Genomic DNA, 23,076 nt, shown 5'->3' on the forward strand with positions numbered 1-23,076 from the left:
CCAAAATGATGAAAAGAATTCCCAAAATGAAAAAGTGCAAAAAATTCATTTTTACTTGTTTTATCACCAAACCTATATATACAAACTCCATGGCTGCAGCAACTCAAAGAAGGGAGAAATCTCTCCAAACAAGGCAATCATTGCAGGTACACACTTAGAAAACACACTGGCAATGATTTCCTATGGGAAACAGTGTTTGGCATTATCTGTTAGTCTTTTTTTATTTGTGCTACTGATGCTCCAGCAATTTCTCCTCAACATGTGTAGGGGAGTCAACTGTCAAGCCTAAATTGTTGAGTCAAAGATGTGGTTTCCTCTCCCCATCATGTTGCAGTCTGTAGGATAGGGAGTCAAAACTATCAATCATTTTTCCCTTATTGCCTTTGCTACCATCTGCATGATTTTTTTTTAATCTAATGTTGTCAGTTTTCGTTCTGTCTTCAACAGATGGGTTCAGATTCAAACCATTGGATCCGATTTGGCCATTACAGATGCTCGTGGCAACTTAGAACTCTCGTGTTTCTCCCTTACCCAGAATGCACCAACCCCAATACCTTGTTTGCCGCTTCCAGTGAAAGGCTTGGTTCCTAGTCTCAAGTTTGTAATTAGATAAGTAAAAATTTGTCTTTTACTGTTATTTTTCTTGATCATTTCTACCCTTTGATCTTTCTGTCTTTCTTGAACTAGAGTATGCTGTAATTACTATTGTTAGTGTGCTAGAGTATGCTGTAATTACTATTGTTAGTGTGCTAGAGTATGCTGTAATTACTATTGTTAGTGCTGCCTTTCTCCCTTTCCTTGTACATGCTTCGTACCTCTTCACTACCTTTCTAGGTAGCCCTTCTTTTCTTTCCTTTCTTAAAAAAAAAAAAAAAAAAAAACTTTTATAGTTAGAGTTTATAGTCCTTTTGTTGGAGAGTGTCCCTGTCTTTGTACATGTTAAATTGTTGTTGTGTGTTTAATAGCTGTCAGAATATCTTCTAAAATGTCGGAAAAAGACAAAAGCCTGGCTGGGTTTAAAAACTGTGGAAAATGTGGCCAGAAAATACCCTTCTCTGATGCTCATACACTTTACCTGTACTGTCTTGGACACCTATATCTTCAGGAAAACTGTTCAGTCTGCCATGCATTCAACCCAAAGGCTCGGGTTGAACGCAAAAACAAATTAATATTGAAGGGTCTACTTCCGGCCTCCTTTAGGGAGGTTTTATCTGGAGCTACTAAAGAAAAATCTGTTAAAATTTCATCCACTTCGAGCATTTTCACTGCTTCTTCTAAGTTCTCGGAGAAGTCTTTGAAAAGGTCTCTTATGGATAAATCTGTTCCCTCAGATCCTAAGAAGAAAAGACTAAAGTCTAAAGATCCAACTTCATCCTCGGATCTGAGACATGTAAAGAAATAGCCCTTGGATCAGACTGCCTCTTCAGATCCAACAAGCCTAAAAATTAAACTTGCATCAGATCAAACCCCCTCGGATCTGACACCTAGATCTGAAGATGTGGTAATTTTACCCAGAACAAAATATTCCCCCTCAGTCAATCCAGTTCCTTCCAGAGTTCCTTCCCCTTTCTTAGAGAGGCCAAAATCTCCATCAGGATTGTCCAATCACTCTTCCAGAAGCCTTGCAGAAGATGGTGTGGAGAGGTTAGTGAGAAAAATCCTCTCAGCGCAGAGCCAGTTAGTGTCCCTCTCGGCTCCTACCCTTTTGGGTCAGGAGATCTTTACTTGCAATACTTCAGCTTTGCCTATTCCTCCTCTGACTATTTTCAAAGTCTTGGAGCCCTTGGATCCAAGTCACCTGGGCTTATCTGCTTTGGATTTAAGAATTCCTTTACTCTCAGATCCAAGACCTGCTCTGAGTTCTTCAGTTCAGTCGGATCTGTGGAGCTCTCAAAGCCAATTCTGCCCTATCAGGTCCAAGGTATTTCATTCAACTTTGAGGTTTTTGGAGCTCTCTCTACACCTCAGAGCCTTGGCAATGGTTAGTTTTGCTCTGATTTCAGCCTCAGGTGGACTGCCCTTGGGGTGGCATGGGACTCTGGATTGGAGACTGGCTGTCTCGGATCTGGGGTCCTATCCCTCACTGGAGCGGTCCTTTGCAGTCATGGAGAAAGCCTTGTCTACCCCTCTGACTCAGATAATGCCTACCCCCTCGGATCCTCTGTCTACATCTGTCCCATCTCTGCATCTGAAGTCTCAACTATCCTGTCCACAGGGACAGGCAGTACCAAAACCCCAAGCTTCCCATCAGGGTATCCCAACTTCTTCTGACACCTCCCCAGAGTATCCCACTGAGGAGGTCCCTAAGAAGACATGATGCAAGGGGAAGCATTTAGATTCCCCTGAATCTATCACCGATGATACAGATTATGATGAGGGTGAAGGGTCCCCACAGTCACCTCCTGATGTTGATGATTCATTTGGAGACATCCTGGAGATTCTAAAAGAGAGAGGTGGGTGGAAGTCCAGCAACCCTTCATTGGAGGAATCTGTACTTCTTGAGTTATTTAGTACCAGCCCATCTACCTCCTGGGTAAATCCGCTCACCAATGAGCTCATTAACTTGATCTTGCAGTGGGCATGGTAAGTTACAGACACCATTGAACTAGTCTCCAGAAAACAGGATAAGGTAATGACAGCTCCAGAAGATAAGCAGTTTGATCCAAGGGTGTGCCTGTTGATACTATGGTCATGGTGGTGGACGCTAAGAAGGAACTTGCAGAGAAAAATTCCTCTGTTCATGCCGCCAACAAGGAGTCTCTGGCAACAGACACATTCGGGAAATGTGTCTATGCTTCAGTGACTTTTGCATTAAGGTCACTGAATTATTTGGCACATTTCATGAGACTACAGAGGGACCTGATTAAGGAATTATCTGATACCATCTCAGGATCCGTTTCTGAATAAGTGAAAGCATCTGTCACTTCTCAGTTTGCTACCCTGCAATCAGTATCCAACTCCTCTATGAGGCTCATTTCTAATGTAACATAAGGAACTTCTAGAGTAGGGGGGCCAGGAGTTGCCATCAGGAGACACACCTGGATGTGCTTATGTTATTTTGTGGAGCCCTTTAAGTCTTCAATCATCAATGCTCCTTTTGACAGAATGTCTCTTTTTGGCCTCAAGGTTAAAAATATTTTGTCCAGGTGTGAAAAGGATGGAAAGATTCTTTCTGCCATGGGTGTGTGTTTTTCCACCTCTCAAAGATCCCTTTCAAGGAATCTTTGAGGTGGGGGTAAAATGTGGTTTAAAAAATCCCAAGAATCTTTCCAGGTGGTTCCCCCAAAGGTGGCCTCCAGAACCAAGGTTTCAGAGATTCTTTCTTTGGTAAACCTTTTCAGCGACCCTGAAAGGAGGCCCGATTGTCCCTCTCTGGAGGCAATCGAGGGTTGCTTATCCCTCCACCCGAAATAACAAAAGATACTTGGGTGCAGAGGATCATTTCCAGAGGTTATATAATACCAGCCACTGGGGATGCACAAGCCAGTGCATTTCTTTGTGCCGGTCCCAAGCCTGGATAAATGGGGAGGGTTGCGTCAGGAAGGGCATCCGGCGTAAAATTTTGCCAAATCATACATGCAGACAACAGTACAGAAATGCATACCGGATTGGTCGAGGCCCGGGTTAACAACGACTGCCACCAGTACTGTTGGCCAACAGGGTGCTGGCGGAAATTGGGCTACTGTTGGCCGAAGGAGGAGAAGAGGGGGAAGGCATGCATGAAGGCAGGTAAAGGCTAGGACTGTGATAGTGAGGGTCAGAACTTTGAATGTTGGCAGTATGACTGGTATAAGGAGAGAGCTTGCTGATATGATGGACCGAAGCAAGGTTGGTATATTGTGTGTGCAAGAGACCAGATGGAAGGGGAGCAAGGCTAGGTGTATCGGAGGTGGTTTCAAATTGTTTTATCATGGTGTGGATGGAAGGAGAAATGGCGTAGGCATTATCCTGAAGGAACAGTATGCTAAGAGTGTTTTGGAGGTGAAAAGAGTGTCGGATAGAGTGATGTTTATGAAGCTGGAAATTGATGGTGTAATGATGAATGTTGTTAATGCATATGTTCCACAAGTTGGGTGTGCGATGGATGAGAAAGAAAAATTTTGGAGTGAGTTGGATGAAGTGGTGATGACTGTACCCAAGGGTGAGAGACTGGTGATTAGAGCAGATTTCAATGAGCATGTTGGTGAAGGGAACAGAGGGGATGAAGAAGTGATGGGTAGGTATGGTGTTAAGCAAAGGAATGCAGAAGGTCAGATGGTAGTGGATTTTGTGAAAAGGATGGACATGGCTGTGATGAATGCGTATTTTAACAAGAGGGAGGAGCATAGGGTGACATACAAGAGTGGAAGAAGATGCACACAGGTGGATTATATCTTATTTAGAAGGGCCAGTCTGAAGGAGATTGGAGACTGTAAAGTGGTGGCAGGAGAAAGTGTAGTTAGGCAGCATAGGATGGTGGTTTGTAGGATGACATTGGTGATCAAGAAGAGGAGGAGGATGAGTGTGAGGGCAGCACCAAGGATCAAATGGTGGAAATTGAAAAAGGGTAATTGTGAGGTGATGTTCAGGGAAGAGTTAAGACAGGCACTGGGTGGCAGTGAAGAGTTACCAAATAGCTGGGTAACTACAGCAGAGCTAGTAAGAGAGATGGCTAGAAAGGTGCTTGGTATGACATCTGGAAAGAAGAAGGAGGTCAAGGAGACCTGGTGGTGGAATGAAGAAGTACAGGAGAGTATACAGAGAAAGAAGTTGGCGAAGAAGAAGTGGGATTGTCAAAGAGATGAAGAAAGTAGACAAGAGTATAAGGAGATGAGGTCCATGGCAAAGAGAGAGGTGGCAAAGGCAAGGATAAGGCGTATGAAGAGTTGTATAAAAGGTTGGATACTAAGGAGGGAGAAAAGGACCTGTACCGATTGGCTAGACAGAGGAACCAAGCTGTTAAAGATGTGCAGCAGGTAAGGGTGATAAAGGATAATGAGGAAACGTACTCACAAGCGAGGAGAGTGTGTTGAGCAGATGGGAAGAGTACTTTGAGGGGTTGATGAATGAAGAGAATGAGAGGGAGAGAAGGTTGGATGATGTGCGGATAGTGAATCATGATGTGCAGTGGATTAGCAAGGAGGAAGTAAGGATAGCTATGAAGAGGATGAAGAACAGAAAGGCTGTTTGTCCAGATGACGTACCTGTGGAAGCATGGAGGTGTTTAGGTGAAATGGCAGTAGAGTTTTTAACTAGATTGTTTAATGAAATCTTGGAAAATGAGAGGATGCCTGAGGAATGGATAAAAAGTGTTTTGGTGCCGATTTTTAAGAATAAGGGTGATGTGCAGAGCTGTAGTAATTACAGAGGGATTAAAATGATCAGTCACAGCATGAAGTTATGGGAAAGAGTAGTGGAAGCTAGGTTAAGAAGGGAGGTGATGATTAGTGATCAGCAGTATGGTTTCATGCCAGGAAAGAGCACTACAGATGCAATGTTTGCTCTGAGAGGGTTGATGGAGAAGTACAGAGAAGGTCAGAAGGAGTTGCATTGTGTCTTTTTGGATTTAGAGAAAGCATATGACAGGGTGCCTAGAGAGGAGTTGTGGTATTGTATGAGGAAGTCGGGAGTGTCAGAGAAGTATGTAAGAGTGGTATAGGATATGTATGAGGGTAGTGTGACAGCGGTGAGGTCTGCGGTGGGAGTGACGGATGCGTTTAAGGTGGGGGTAGGATTACATCAAGGATCAGCTCTGAGCCATTTCTTGTTTGCAATGGTGATGGACAGGTTGACAGACAAGATCAGACAGGAGTCCCCGTGGACTATGATGTTTGCAGATGACATTGTGATCTGTAGTGAGAGTAGGGAACAGGTGGAGGAGACCCTGGAGAGGTGGAGATATGCTCTAGAGAGAAGAGGAATGAAGGTCAGCAGGGCTAAGACAGAATATATGTGTGTGAATGAGAGGGAGGATAGAGAAATGGTGAGGATGCAGGGAGTAGAGGTGGGGAAGGTGGATGAGTTTAAGTACTTGGGATCAACAATTCAGAGTAATGGTGAATGTGGAAGAGAGGTGAAGAAGAGAGTACAGGCAGGTTGGAGTGGGTGAAGAAGAGTGTCAGGAGTGATTTGTGATAGACGAGTACCAGTAAGAGTGAAAGGGAAGGTCTACAAGAGAGTAGTGAAACCAGCTATGTTATATGGGTTGGAGACAGTGGCATTGACAAAAAGGCAAGAGTCAGAGCTTGACATGGCAGAGTTGAAGATGTTAAGATTTGCACTGGGTGTGACGAGGATGGACAGAATTAAGAATAGGTATATTAGAGGGTCAGCACAGGTTGGAAGGTCTGGAGACAAAGCAAGAGAGGCAAGATTACGTTGGTTTGGACATGTGCTGAGGAGGGATGCAGAGTATATTGGGAAAAAGATGCTAAGGATGAAGCTGCCAGGTAACAGGAAAAGAGGGAGGCCTAAGATAAGGTTTATGGATGTGGTGAGAGAGGACATGCAGGTGGTTGGTGTGACAGAGCAAGATGCAGAGGACAGGAAGAAATGGAAAAAGTTGATCTGCTGTGGCGACCCCTAACGGGATCAGCCAAAAGAAGAAGAAGAAGATATAATACCATTTTCCCTTTATCCTTCCAATTCAAGAAAATTCCCAGATGTTCTACCCAGTCAGAGAGATGAAACAACAATTCAAATTCAAAAGCTGATAGAAAAAAAGAGTCATCCAAAATGTCCCCCCAGACTAGATAGAATCCAGATTTTACTCAAGGTTCTTTTTAGGACAAAAGATAACAAGGGACTTCAGACAAATTCTGGATCTCAGTGTCTTAAACAAATCCATTCTAAAGATGAAGTTCTGGATAGTCACAGTTCAGTTCATTCTTCCATTTTTGGAAAAAAGATGATTGGATGTGCTCAATAGATCTTAAGACTGCATACTTTCATATAAAAATGAACAGTGATCCAGAAGATTCTTACATTTCTGGCTGGGAGCCAGTCACTACCAATTCAGAATTTTGCCCTTTGGCCTCACCACAGCCCCCCCCCCCCCCGGGGGGTTTACCAAATGCATGGCAGTAGTAGCAGCTCACTTGAACTTCAGGGATTGTGAGTGTTTCCATACTTAGACAACTGGCTCATCTCTATCCTGACCAGGCATCAGCTCATTTTGGCAAGAGAAAAAGTGATCCAGACATGTGCTGTACTAGGAATAACCATAAACTACAAAAAGTCTCATCTAGAACCAAGTTATACACTAGAATGCATAGGAGTACTACTTGATACAAAATCAACTGTAGTCTCACTTCCCCTTTCCAGAGTTCAGACAATAAGATCACAAATAGAAAAGATAGCTTGCAGTACCAAAATCTCAGCCCACTTGGTTCTTCAGGCATTGGGGTCATTGGCAGCAGCAATAACATTACTACCCTTGGTCAGATTTTACATGAGAGTTCTCCAATGGATGCTGGCCTCCCAATGGTCAGTACTTCATCTACCTATATCAGCTCCAATATGGATCAGCAATATATGCAAGAGAGTGGATACATCAGAAGCGGTTGTTGAAGGCCGTTTGTTCGTTCCCCCCTCAGCCTTATGCCATTATGACCATGCTAGGGTGGGGAGGCTTTACCTGGCAAAGACAGTCCAAGGCACATGGTCCTCAATGAGGTCCTTTAGCATGTCACTGTCCTTGAGTTGAGAGCAAAATTCTAGCATCGCAGCCTTTCAGAATGCTCTCCCTTCAGGAATGATTGCAATTCAAACAGACAATATGTCAGTAGTTTGGTACACCAACAAACAAGGAGGAACCAACCTACGGAATGGCGTACTGCTACAGTCATCCCTCTCCACAAAGGAGGAGCAACTACAAACCCTGGGAACTATTGCCCTATTAGCCTGATGAGTCTGATATACAAACCTATGGAAAGCATCATCATGGACCTAATAAACAAGGATATAGAGAATCTCCAAACTCTGGATTCCACACAGTTTGGTTTTGTGAAGGGTAGATCATGCCTGCTCAACTTGGTCAACTTCTTTGAGTCAGTCACCAGAGCTGTGGATGAAGGCAAGGTGGTCCATACAGCCTACCTTGATCTGGCCAAGGTCTTTGATACCATTCCCCACTCAGGAATCATAAAAAAACTCACTAAGCTAGGCATCAACCCCTATATCACTAGGTGGATTGGAAACTAGCTCGCAGGTAGAACTCACAGTGTGAAAGTAGCTGACTCCAAGTCAGACTGCCGACCAGTCATGATTGGAGTCCCACAGGGTTCGGTCCTGGGTCCTCTCCTGTTTGGTAGCTATTTCTCTGAAGTCCAGGCCAACAGGAAGGGACTCTGGCAGACAAAGTTCACAGATGATTGCAAGTTGGGAGCTATTATCAACTCCCTGAGTGATGATGACATCCTACAGAAAGGACTCACTGAGACCAACGACTGGTGTAAGAACTATGTCCTTAAGCTCAATGCCAAAAAATGTGTCATCATCCCCTTTGGGAAAAACCTGGTTCCTATGAATTACCACATCAATGGTAGTCCACTGAACACAGAAGGAGTTATAAATGATCTGGGAACAGAGGCTGACAGCAACCTCTCTTTTGACCACCACATTGCCACTGTGGTCAGAAAGTCCTTCTATGTGCACATCTCATTACTAAGGATTTTGCATCCAGGAAGAAAGAGGTCATTGTCTCCCTCTACTCTTCCCTCATCAGGCCAATCATTGAGTACAATGCCCCATTTGGCATGTACCTCACTAAACACGTGCAACAACTGAGGAGGCCACAAAAGTACCTCACAAAGAGGATCCTAGGCCTTAAACATTTGTCCTATATGGACAGACTAAAAAAACTCCAACTATTCTCTGTCTCATATCGCCTACTTAGAGGCGATCTCTGCTTGACTTACAAAGCCATGTCTGACCCAGCTCTGTTAGAAATGCTACATCTAAAGAAATCCCAATCCCTCTGCACCACACGCTCAAGAGACCTCAACTTCATTACCACAATCAACAGAACATGCTGGAGGGACAGGTTCATAACCCAGAGACTGCCCATGCTATGGAATAGACTTCCTGTACATGTCAAACAGAGCACCTCACTGTCCCTCTTCAAGAGAAATCTTTATGAGTGGATGGAAAATAGAAAATTTACCCCAGGGATCACTCCAGTGGCTTTACTCGACAGAGGCACTGGGGACTAAGGTCAGGTGGCACGATGCTAGGATAATCTTATGGGCTAGGCTTGTAAAGGCCCCGAGGTCATTAGCCTAATACACACCTGTGAACCTATGAACCTATTATTCAGACATCCTTGATATCAGTTATATCATTTCAAACAGTTTTGATTAAAATAACAGCTACATGAGTTGTATATGAATATTTTTTTAATACAGAGATGTATATGCAGTGCATTATCATCAGTATGCATAGATTGTCAGGTTTTACATAAGAATATTTGTTACTATAAAGACATTCAAAATTTAGGACATAGGAAGATATGACAAAGAGTTAGAGTAGCCCAAAAATGGAAGGAGGGGCGGAGGCACAAAGAAGATGAAGGAGATGAGGTGATACAAGAGGGTGTAGTTGCAATAATAGTACAGTAAGTTTTGTGCAGCAAAGAGTTATGGCATGAATAACCAGGAAGGCCACAGTGGTGCAGCGGTTAGCGTTGTCACCTCACAGCAAGAAGTTCTCCAGTTCAATTCTTGGCTGGAGCACCTTCTGTGTGGAGTCTGCATGTTCTCCCTGCAGTTGACAGACGTCTAAAGACATGCAGGTAGTTGAATGGGTGAGCCTTCTTTGAAGGTTGAGTGTCGGGCTGGCACCATAAAAATCCACTGCCAATCATTAGCGGACCAGAGTTTCCCTGTGGTGACCCCTAACCGGGAAAAGCTGAAAGTCATTAGTTTTAGTACCATTTTAACCAGGGGCAGTGCAGGTGCAGAGCCATTTATCTGTCAGGTCTTGTTTCTGTTGGCATTTAAAGTCTTTCAGGTTGCAGACTCTTAAGTGGAGTGGGATGGTATTCCAGCTGTTGGCAATGCAGTGTGAATACAGGGAGTATCCTGCATTGTTGTTAGGTTTAGTTATGGAGAGCAATGATTGGTCAGTGTTGCAAAGAAATCTCTTAGTAGTATAAGGCTGAATGATGCAGCAGTTGGAAGATTGTAATTGATTAGGAGTACAACAGAGAATGATTTAGTTTGAGCCAGTTTAGTTGGTTTAGAGAGAGGCAGTCATGTGATCTATATTTTTGGTGGTTGCAAATTTCACTACTTTATTGTGGCATTGTACTAGTTTGGCTGATAGAGTGGAGGGGATGAGATTGGTTTGGAGAGGACAGGCATATAAAAGGTGGGGAGAAGAAAAGAAATGGCTATGTTTTGTCTAGCAGAGTCAGTAAGGTAGTTTTTTACTCTACAGTGGAAGCATAGCTTTTGATTTACCTTCTTTATGGCTTGCTGAAGATGGAGATCAAATTTCAAGTAGTCATCCAAAAATCACATCTAGTAGTTTGGTGTGGGACACCGGTTCTATATTGGTCCTGTTGGATGATAGTGTATTAAAGGTATTTTTTGGGAAGGGGGTTTACTTGACACTGTCGTGCATTAGAGCTATCAGAGCATCTGACTGCTGATGTTTGCATTGTTAAAGCTATTAACTAAATAGTTTCAACTTGTAGGCCTGTGTTTGTTTGTTTGTGTCTTTCAGCTTTTCCCGGTTAGGGGTCGCCACAGCAGAACTCCGGTCCGCTAATGATTGGCAGTAGATTTTTACGTACTGGCTTGCCAGGCCTAACGCACAACCTTCAACGAAGGAACGCCCATTCACGCATGTCGCCACACAGAAGACGCTTATATTGATAAAAACAGTTATCCTGTATGAGTGTTCAAATAAGTATCTGGCAAGTTTAAAAATTGTAGTGTTTCATGGTAACATTTATGTTAAGGGTATCTGCTTCTTCTACATTTTTTTAGGGGAGGGTGGTCCAACATGCTAAATTCTGAGAGGGGGGACTTCCCTTCTAGCTGTATCTCTTACTTACCCATTTTCCTACTTACAGGGTCCAGGAGTATCCTTGTCAGGATCTGTCATAGGAAAGATTGCTTCACTAAACATAAATGCATATTTTGTTGTCAGATAAAGTCCAGTTCACCCAGCTTGTCTTTACATTTCTCCCCCCTCTAGATACACTGAGTAACATATTTAACAAACATATTTTCTTCTGTCAAAGAAACAAATGGCTTTTTGCCTCACCCATGCATTTTTGAATTATCTCATTATTTCTAAAGCTACCATATCTTCAGGAAGGCTGTCCCAAATTTCCAGTATTTCCACAAAAAATACTTTCTCACATCTGCAATGAGTCTACCACCATATGCATTCAAATTGCGTCTTCTTCTTCTGTGCCATTTTTGAAAAAAAAAATGTATGCACACACCGAATGAGGAACTTAAATGTTTTTACCATGGCCCCTGCTGTCTTCTTTCTTCAAGACTGTACATGTTATGTTTTTGCAGTTTTTCTTTGTATGGCTTATGGTGAAAATTCACTATTCTGCTGCCCCTCCCCACACTGTCTCCATCTTATGCACTGGGAAAAAATTAGGTCTTTAGAAGAGCACACAGTATCGACTCTCTCTCAAGGGGAGAATGACAGACTCTGAGTTTAGGGTTAGTCTTGCTGGATCAAGAGACAGATGGTGTTTATGGGGTAGTCTGGGGATTCAATGATGTTTCATAATTTACACATCGCTTCTATGCACTTTTCCTTTTAGAAGCCCACACATGTAGCCTCCCGAGCACAAAAGCACTCACACTCATCGCTCACACTCCCCCTCCCCAAGGATGACATCCAGTTTTTGACCATTATGTCCTCTTTCTACCTAGCTGATCTTCCAGTGCCTAGACTAGTAACTAAACCCAGGGGACCAGCAATGCTGGTGGGCACAATGCACCAACAACAATAGGCTGGCAGCATTTCTTTTCATTCTCGGCATAGTTCATGGTCAGAAAATGGGATTGTGGGTGCTAGACCCCATTCATCTGGCAAGCTTAGCAACTGTTTACTTATATACTGTATACCCTAAGTAGGTTTTCACGTGTCCTTTTTGTATTCATCAGCTTTTTACGGTTTTAACTTATTTAAAGAAGTTGTTAGCATAATAGTGAGCAGAGAGTTACTCTTTTGGATAATTGATACATATCTCACAGTTCTGTAGTAATCGCTGTGTTATTTTCTCTTGAAACAAATCACATCCAGTTGCCATGAAGAACCACTGATAATGTAAGGGCGATCAGAATAAAATATCACAGTGAGCAGGAAGACATTTTCATTTCCAGTGACTAAAAAGAGACTCAAATAAAAAAAATAAAAAAGCAGAGCATGAAATCACCTTTATTTTTATTTGTTTATTTACTTTGTGTGACCAGGTTATTCCCAGTAGGCATAGTCTGTTTTCAGTGGAGTCCTAAAGTGGTATTCATTCTGGCTAAGGGAAATGTGCCCATACACCAAGGAAATTTCCCTAGTCTTTCTCCAAAGGGCACTAGACGGTTCAGTACTAGGAAGACAAATATTAAGACTGAAGCTGCTTCTGAGTATGCATCAGAGAGTGATGCTGTGGATTACAAGCTGTAGATGTAAACCAAAATATTGGTTACCATAGTAGATGCTAGAGGCCTTGATGGTAATGTTTTAGAGTGGGTGATATTGGAAAGTGAGTCAGATGACTCAACAACATTGACACAGAGTGAAGTTGTTGAAAAGTCCTTGCTGGTAGATGACAGAGTAAATGTTGAGAACAGTGAGCAGAGAGATTCAGAGATGATAAAAAGGATGCCAGATGAAGCAGGTTCCTGACAGCTACTATTCAAAATATGCTGCCTGATGATAGCAGTGGAGTACAAAGTGCAGAAGGTGAACATGTTCTTACACAGAAGAGAATTTATTCTGTTGTCATTACTCAAAGAATATCCCTTAACCATTTCTGACTTTGCCTCATATGCTTGTCCTGTCCCTCATATTTTTTTTAATTTTCCTTGGTAAATCACCAAGGATTGCAATCAGTCATACCAGACATTAGAGTTTCATGTTTCCTATTATTCAGAAAATATATGTTGATACAAAATCTGTTGTTTTGTTAACTTTTAAGAGAATCAGAGTAATAGCTAAACACTGTCCCTGATTTGGGTCTTTATCTCCCATTATTTTTTTGTCCCTGATATAAGGGTCTGCTACAAGTGCTCATGTGCTAGTGGCTCGTGACACACTTGCTTACTACCACTTGCTTGAAAAGACCAGTGCTCTAACTCACACTAACCCATTCTTACTTAAACAACTTATCCCCCCAGCACCTGACCATATTAAACTGTATAGCCCTGCCAGTGCCCTAATTCTAACCCTAAAACGTCCACCCACTTCCTAATTCATGTCCTTACTCCCTAACCCTAAAACTCTACTCCCCTTCTTTAAACCTAAAATCTCTGATTCTCCAAACTCCACTCCCCATCCCTAACCCTAAATTCTCCTATTACTCCCTAAACCAAAAACTCCTAGCTCCTCTACAAACCTAAATTCCCCGAACATTCCCTAACCCTAAACTGTCCTCCTTTGCCCTAACCCTAAACCTGTATCCTGTTCCAAACCCTAATACTCCTCTGCTACTGCCTAACCCTATAACTCACTTCCTGTTTGATAACCATAAAACTCCTCTCCTGCTCCCTAAAATTCCTCTCCCAATCCCTGAACCTAAATCTTGTTCCCAATTGCTGCTCTAATCTATGCTCCCTCCCACTTCCACTCCCTCTATATGCTGTGCACTTAACTTGTTCAGACTGAAATAAAGTGTTCATGTAAGATGCAGCAGCTGCTTGCCTAAACTCATATGTGAATTCAGTCACTAGCAGCAGCCTGTATAAGCTATGAGATGCATAAGGCCCAGGCTTTGAAGTTCTTCAATTGTTTTGGAACTGAATGCTTATAGTAGAACCCCTGATTCTTGAGCAAAGAAGTTAACAGCAATGGTTATGAGTTATGCAAATGGTTTGGTGTTAATTGTAAAGAACAGAGTTTGGGAAAAGGAAATGGTATTAAACTTAGAAAAATGCAATACAAGTGCTAAAGAAAAGAAAATATATTGTGGTAAGAATTAAATTAAAAAACAGTATAAAATTAAATGAAAATTTGTAGAAGAATCATGATGTACATTCATTAATATACTTGGGCTATGAGCACTTTGCAATTTTACTTTTGAAATATATTAAACCTCTTTTTGTTTTACTCTCATATGTAGTAAATTTTACACCACTGCTATCAGTGCAACTCTTAATGTTCATATTTTTTCTTTTTTTTTTTATAATTAATTTCATACTTGCACTGTTATTATAATAGTTTTTGTTCTGTATGTTTATCTTTGCTTATGTTTGCTGGGGCTCTTTCCCCTTGGGTCTCCACTGAAAATGGGTTGCTTACTATCAATGCAATGCAAATAGCTAATAACCTTTTCTTTTTACAATTATTTTGTATTGTGCTTATTATTTAATATTTGTATATTGTCACTTTATCTTTACTTATGTTACCTGGGGCATTTCCCCTTGGGTCTCTACTGAAAACGAGTTTGTTTGCGAACTCAGTTGGACTAACCCAGTTAACAAATGTGAAATAAATAAAAAAAATAAATAAATATGTCTTGTTGTACTTATGGTAGCTGTGTAAAAAAAATTTACTACGCTATCCATAGAATTAGTGCATTTCTGAGAATTTAAATAAATTAAACAGACATAAAGTGAGGTTCAGAGCAAATGAAATAAGTGAACAAAAGTTGAAAGACTTTATGTAACTAGGTTTCAAACTTTTTTCTTTGTTGAAAATGGGAGGTCACAGAAGGGAGGTTAGTGAAGGGGTAGGTTAGGTGATTGTAATGAATGATTGTGTGTGTGGGGGGATGGGTGGGCTGTCATATTTTCACACATCCTTAGACTTACGAGCAAAACCTGCAAGATTGGGTTGGGGGACCAGTAACCACAAGGAATAAGAATAAAGACATAGCTCAGGAGGACCTTTAACCACCAGAAGTTAGTGTAAAGATGTATGTTGGAGGATCCCCATCCACCAGTGATAACTGTAAAGATGTGGCAAAACTAGCCACCAAGGATAACTTTTATTATCCTGCCTTAATGGCACTTAAACATAATATGGGTCATGGGGAGAACCTGTAAATACCAGGGAGAACTCTGAAGACTTGGGTCAGAAAGGAAAAATAGATACCAGGGATACTCTATATAGAGTGCTTTAAAGGCACTTAATCAAAAAAATAAACATGTTGTAGGGAACCATTAGACAGTAGGGATACTAGACATAGCATGCCATAAAGGCACTAAATGGTATTTTAACCCTGTACCTTTCCACAGAGGATATTAGCCTTCTGTTTTACCCATAGACACCAGGGATATAATGTAAAAAATAAGACTTAAAAAAATTGCTTAAAGTACATGGGGAGGGAGGCTTCAAACCCTGCACCCTTGGCACAAGAAACCTCAGCATTAACCTGCTGCCCTAACTGATAAGATAGTACATCAGGGTTTCTGTAACATATATTAAGAACTGCAAGCATTATTAAAGGCCTCCAATAGTTCATGACCTAGAAGGAAGAGGAATGGGGAGCATTAAGCATAACCTTAAGCATTCTTTTTGTAAAAGAAGGAATACATTCAGTTATAAGTAAAAGACATAAAGGGAAGGTGGAGGTATGTGACATTAAGATGTTTGATGGCATTACTCATGTACAAATGTGGAATATTTTGCAATGTTGTATCAGAGGTAAAAAGATAATACAAATTTTGAAAAGAAGTTGGTTCCACATAGGTTACTGTATTAGTCAATAAGTGGAGTATTGTCTATACTGATAACAGATGTAGTTTATGAAAATGTAAAAAAAGAAGGCTCATGGTGGGAGTATGACAGGGGAGAAAAGATTCCTTAGTTACGAGTTATGCAGTTGATTTGCTGGTAATTGTAAAGAACAAAGTTTGGGTAAAGGAAATGATACTAAACTTGGAAAAAAAAAGGTTAAAAACAACAAGATTGCAATCAATCAAGGAAAAAAGTAAAGGTTTTAGGGATCCAGTTAAAGTCAGTGAAATCTATTTCTCTCAGAAACAGATTTCAGTTTTAGGAATATCTTTCATGGTAAAGGAGCTTGGTACACAGTGATAGGATAAAATAATTTGTGAAGTGAAAGAGACTATAACTTAACAGAAGACATTATACCAAACTCAGAAAGATTTCTGTGAGGTGAACACCTGGTGTGTATCTTATGGGAACTGTTTCTTGTTTAGAGGCAGCCCCACCATGGTGCTGCAACACAAAGAAGTATAGCACCTCTGTGGGCTGCCTGTCTGGCCTACCGAAAATGCTAATCAGAAATTATGGGGGAGAGGCATTTGCTAACTAGCCATGTGCTCTCCCTTGGAAATGCCTGCTGTGAGGCATTTATGCAGCATAGAGATTCAGAGAATTGCTTGGCTGTGTAAGTTACATCAGCCACCTGGTTAATGATTAAACAGCCAAATGCTCATGATGATCCAATCGTATTACAGGTAAGTACCAGGGAGTTTAGTTGGCATGTAATGGTGGTGTGTGTGTGTGTGTGTGTGTGTGTGTGTGTGTGTGTGTGTGTGCGCGCGTGTGTGCGCATGTGTGTGTGTGTGTGCGTGTGTATGTGCATTCAAGCATTTCTGTAGGTGAGTATGTGGCTGCATGTTTGAGTGAGTGTGTGTCTACTTGGCTATTTATAGTAGGGGGTGTTAGTTAAGGGGTAGTTAAGGTAGGGGTGTGTGTGTATCTGTGTGTGTGTGTGTTTCTGTGTGTGTGTGTGTGTGTGTGTGTGTGTGTGTGTGTGTGTGTGTGTGTGTGTGTGTGTGTGTGTGTGTGTTTATGTGTCTTTGTATGAGTAAATGGGTGAGTGTGTCAATGAATAAAATCAGGTGGGGGGGAGCTGTCATACCTACACAACACCATTGACTAACGAACAAGTCCTACAACACTGATAGGAGCACTAGACTCCAGGGATAACTCTTTACACCATGCCTTAAAGGTACTTAAACAGTAATAGAATAAAGTTTTGCTGCATGAAAGACTTGGGGTAGAGGGAACACCAGACATCAGGGATAATTCTTTACACCTTGCCTTGTAGGCATATACAAAGTATACAACAACACTTTGTAGCAGGAAAGACATGGGGTTGGGAGCAGCACTAGACACTAGCGATACTTTCTTTATATCGTGCCTTAAATGTACATACAAAGATTCAAACCCTGTACCCCCTGCACTCATGGACAGATGTTGAGCAGAGATTTAGGTCTTTATGCCACTAGTAGACTTCATAAATAGTACTGACATATTGTATTAGCTTGAAAAAAGTTAAAATTCCAACTCTGTACCCTGACCAGCAAACAGAAATCTTAAATATCTATGCTAACCCATGAGTTAGTGTTAGAGTGCGTTTTTTTACATAACAAGAAGTATGAAACTCTAATGTCTGGCAAAATTCACTATTTGCAATGGTCCATGGATTGCTAGGGACTGGGCATGAGGCAACCGCAGGTGTGTTCTGTAAAATCAGGGACAGTTGACAGGTATATGATGTATCAGCATGTGGGGCAGACTTGGGACAAAGCCAGGAGGAACATTAGACTACATTAAGGAGAATTTTGAAATATTACTTTGATTCCAGTAAAAAGTTGTTAGAGCAACAGGTCAGGCATTTTGAAGTAGTAAGATGAATGAAACCCTAATGTCCGGCATTATTGACTGACTATAATCAGCCATGATGTACAAGGGACGGGGAAAATAATAGAATACATCAAGGAGATTATGTCATGGTAGGGACAGGTAAGAAGTGTGTGTGCGTGTGTGTGTGTGTGTGTGTGTGTGTGTGTGTGTGTGTGTGTGTGTGTGTGTGTGTGTGTCTGTGGTTATTTCATGTGTGCATATTTGTGGCAGACTGATTGGGGTACCTGTACAAATATGATGCATGGACTGTCAGTGTTAACTGCCTCAATAAAGAGCTGATTTGCATGTGAAGTGGTTAAGGGCAAGTCAGAGACAAACAAATTAGCTGATGATGAGGTATTTCCTCATTGTGGCTAACATGTCTTTTAATGGCAATTTTCTACATCTTGTAAACTGCCCTTTTGCTTGCAGCTCATATCACCAGTAGTAAGGCTGTTTCTCAATACCCAGGGTTAAATTAACATTTCAAAATAGTTTACTGATACATTTTTTTGTGCTGGTGAAGATGACTTATTTACACCTTTTGCTAAGCAGATGAAAATGTAAGAAATTGTCTTTGGTTGTATCTGGGTTCAAAGTATGGTGAGATTTGACAAGATTTCTCGATTAAGAAACGTTTATTGAGTGAACATGCTAGTTTTTGTAAGTGAATGTTTTTACTAAGTGAATGTGCTAGTTTGGGGATTGTATGAAGCAAAAAAATAAAATTTTCTTGGAGGGCACATGATGGAATATTACAGAAAAAAATATGACTATGAAAATTGAATAGAGATGAAACTCCTATGTGTACAATAATGTTATATTCTAATGTTAAGGATCAATATTATGGGATAGACCCATGAGTGAAATGATAATCGTTATAAAAAGTAGTATAAGGAAGAGACATACATTTGGCAGGAAGTAAGAGTGTCAAGAATTTCTTTGGCACATGCTGCTAAAGAAATTAGGGTCTATATTAGAACACCGAACATTTAAAATGTCGAGTGTTGTAATATCGACCCATTTTCAGCGAACGCTAAAAATATCGAAGAAACAGAAAATCAAAATTTTTTCCTAGGGAAAGAATTTGGTTGTCCGTTTCTGTTGCTTCGGTATTTTCAGCACTCTGGTGGAAAGTTACGGGTCGGGTTCAGGTAAGTGTGAGATTGTGTGGACGTGAGGGTTAGGGCGGGTCAGGTGAGTTAGGTTTAGGGCGTGGGTCAGGTAAGTGTGCGATTGTGCGGACGTGAGGGTTAGGGCGGGGTAAGTGAGTTAGGGTTAGGGTGCGGGTGAGGTGACTGTGCAATAGTGACGGACCTTAGGGTTAGGGTTTGGGTTAAGGTAAGTAGATAGTGGTGTATGTATAGTTTAGTGTAGGAATAGGTGTAAGAGTTTAGGTGTATGTGTGTGGATTACTGTTTGTTTGGTGTGCTTGTGTTGTGTGTATGTGTTTTGGAACAGCAAATTTTTTCCCTAGGAAAAAATTTGCTGTTCCTTTGAATTTTCGATTGCTAGGGTTTGATATTAGAACACTCGACATTTTGAATGTTCAGTGTTCTAATACAGACCCAGAAATTACATATGAAAGACTCAATTTTATACAAATGTAGAGAGGAAAAGCTTGGCAGTATATGTTGCACTGAGGAGATGCTAAAGTCTTTCTTTTTAGAATGTTCTTGAGCAAAAAGATTTTGGAAAACTTTACAAAGAATATTACAGAACACAGAAATTAACAAAGTACATACAAAGATGATTACCTATGGAAAATATAATAATCAAAATTAACTTTTTATAGAAATGGCTGAATGGATAATTTTATTGTTTTTGTGGTTTCTTTGAAACAAATTATTGTATAATAAAATATGGGAGGCAAAACAAGTAATGACAAAAAAGAAGTATTGGATTTGGCAGAATGAGTGAGGAAGATAAATCACTATTTACTTGCAAATGTGTAGGTAGATAAATAAAAATTATATTGTTTAGATTATGTGGAGTATAAACCTTTGAAACTCCTTTCAGAGAAACTCTGGAGTGAGCTTTTACATGGGTCCTGCAGAGGGCAAGTACAAATGTTGTCACTCCTTTCAGTCAGTGAATCATTATTTGATTATTTGTGGTTTGCATTTAATGAGGTGATCACAAACAATTCAACAAAACAAATTGCAAGTATATATATATATATATATATATATATATATATATATATATATATATATATATATAGTTATAGCTATCTATATCTATATCTAATATATATCTATATATACAGGTCTGTAGTACAACTGCGAAAGTCCTAAACAGTGAATACAGAATCATTGACACATATTACCCGAACCGCAAATACACCGAACACTCTAAACCGCGAAATTCAAAATCTCAAAATATCATAGTTGTCCAACCCCACCACACGCTACATACTCCTACCTAAACAAAATAAATAAACCATATACATACATTAACCAAAACCCTACTTCTAACCCTACAATAAACCTTACCTACATTACTGTCTATGCACTTACCTTAACCCGCACCCTAACCCTAAGGTCCGTAACTATCGCACACTTACCTTATGGAGCTATACCCAAAGAAGTTAAATAACCCATACACATACACTTAACAAAACCCTACATCTAACCCTACAGTAAACCTTACATACATTACTATCTATGCACTTACCTTAACCCGCACCCTAACCCTAAGGTCCGTAACTGTCGCACACTATTACTATCTATACACTTACCTTAACCTGCACCCTAACCCTAAGGTCCGTAACTATTGCACACTTACCTTACGGAGCTATACCATACAAGGGCCAACCATGATGATTTGACATTTCGGATTTCGTGCTTCAGGACGATTGGTGTTTTCGCGTTGCGACGTATACGTGTCGATGTTTCTGTATTCGGGTAAATGGACCTTTGCGATTTTAATAGGGAACCACATATATATATATATATATATATATATATATATATATATATATATATATATATGGGGTCTATATTAGATAAATGAAAGTTTATCTTACCGAACGCTGACATCATCGAAAATCCCGGAACTCGAAACTGCAATTGTGGGGGGCTGTGCCTCCCACACCCCCTGCTAAATATATATTCCAACTTCAAGATTGCACTACAGTGAGGAAAGGGCAAATATTCCCATCTTCATTGTACTGGGATCTCACAATTCCGGTTTTGGGTTCCGGGATTTTCATTCATGTCAGCATTCGGTAAGATAAACTTTTGTTTATCTAATATAGACCCCATATATATATATATATATATATATATATATATATATATATATATATATATATATATATATATATATGATATGTAGATTAGCTAGGTATTGCAACAAAAGAGAATGCAATATGTATATATGGGTTTGTGTCAGATGATTGAGTTTTCAGAAACTTTGTATGTTCTAGAGCATATGTTCGAGTTTCTGAAAAAAAATGTACGTTTTTGCAAGTGAAGGCAAGCCCCACTGCACCCCACACCCCTTGCAAGTTATCTGTACCAACTCCAACATTGCACTATACAGGGAAAAGCGAAAATTACCTGATCCCTACTGTAATACGATCTCCATACAAATGCTTTGAGTTTTCAGAGAGTCAGACATATAGACTTGAGCATATAGGTTCATAGGTTCATAGGTTTATACTAGGCTATCTGCCCTAAGGCATTTATAAGCCTAGCCCAAAGTTTTGTGGCTTACTCCACCCCTTATATGAAAAAATACTGTGCCCATTAGTTTGTTGTGCCTCTGTCCAGCAGTGACACAGAGATGATTCCCGGGGTAAACCTACGATCTCCCATCCACAGGTCAAGATTTCTCTTGAACAGAGCCAGCAAGGTGCTCTGCCTCACATGGACCGGGATTTTATTCCACAGCATAGAGAGTCTCTGAGTGATAAATCTATCCCTCCAGCACGTCCTATTTATATCCGTGCTAAGGTTTAAGTCGCTTGCTCTAGTGGTTTTGGTGGATTTGGATTTTTTGAGGTGGAGCATGTCCATTAATTCCGGGTTGGACATGGCCTTGTATGTCAGGCACATGTTACCTCTGAGCAGATGGTATGCGACTGAATAGAGCTGGAGTTTCTTCAATCTGGCAGCATATGACAGATTTTGGAGTCCCTTTATCCTTTTGGTGAGGAACTTTTGGGGTCTCTCCAATTGCTGCAGATGTCGGGTGAGATACATCCCGAATGGGGCATTGTACTCGATCATTGGTCTGATAAATGAAGAGTACAGGGGAACAATGACCTCACTAGATCTGGATGTGAATCCCTTCATGATCAGGTGGGCAATGTAGAAGGTCTTTCTAACCACTTTAGCAATGTGAGTGTCAAAAGAAAGGCCACTGTCAACCTGGGTCCCCAGGTCCCTGATAACCTCTTCTGTGCTTAGTGGATTTCCGCCTATATGGTAGCTTGGGGTTACTTTGTTTTTTCCGAAGGGTACGACTATACATTTTTTGGCGTTTAACTTCAGGCCATGGCTCTGGCACCAGCTATCTGTTTCCGTGAGTCCCTTCTGAAGGATATCCGTGTCCGATGCACTTTCCACTATGGCGCCCAGTTTGCAGTCGTCTGCAAACTTTGTCAGCCAAAGTCCTCCCATGTTGGCCTGTACTTCTGAGAAGTAGATGCCGAACAATAGGGGGCCAAGGACCGAGCCCTGTGGGACACCACTTGTGACCGGCTTGGAGTCTGACATAGCGCCAGCAACTCTAACCCTGTGGGTTCTGTCCTTAAGCCAGTTTGCAACCCATCTTGTGACATATGGGTTTACATTTAAGCTGGTAAGTTTTTCTACAATACCCGAGTGGGGTATTGTGTCGAAAGCCTTTGCAAGGTCAAGGTAGGCTGTATGGACTGCCTTTCCCTCATCAATGGCCTTGGTGACTGTTTCGAAGAAGTCGACCAAGTTCAAAAGGCATGATCTGCCCTTGACGAAGCCAAACTGGGTCGGGTCCAATGTCTGCAAGTCCCCTATATCTTTGTTTATGAGCTCCATTATGATCCTCTCCATAGCTTTGCAGACTAGACTTGTTAAGCTTATGTGGCGGTAATTACCAGGGTCCGTAGAGGCACCGCCTTTGTGGAGTGGGACCACAGTTACCGTACGCCACTCCTTGGGCACGTATCCTGTGGTAAGGCTGAGATTAAACAGCTGCCTTATGTGCGGGTTTAATTCCTCATTTAGCTCGTGTAGCACACAGCCGGGGACACCATCCGGTCCCATTGATGCTGTGTTTTTAACTTTAGAGAGAGCAGCTTTCACCTGCGTATTTGAGATGTCT

This window comes from Protopterus annectens, chromosome 13.part0, assembly GCF_019279795.1.
Source record: "Protopterus annectens isolate FY-2018-M chromosome 13.part0, PAN1.0, whole genome shotgun sequence".
Lineage (NCBI taxonomy): Eukaryota > Metazoa > Chordata > Ceratodontiformes > Protopteridae > Protopterus > Protopterus annectens.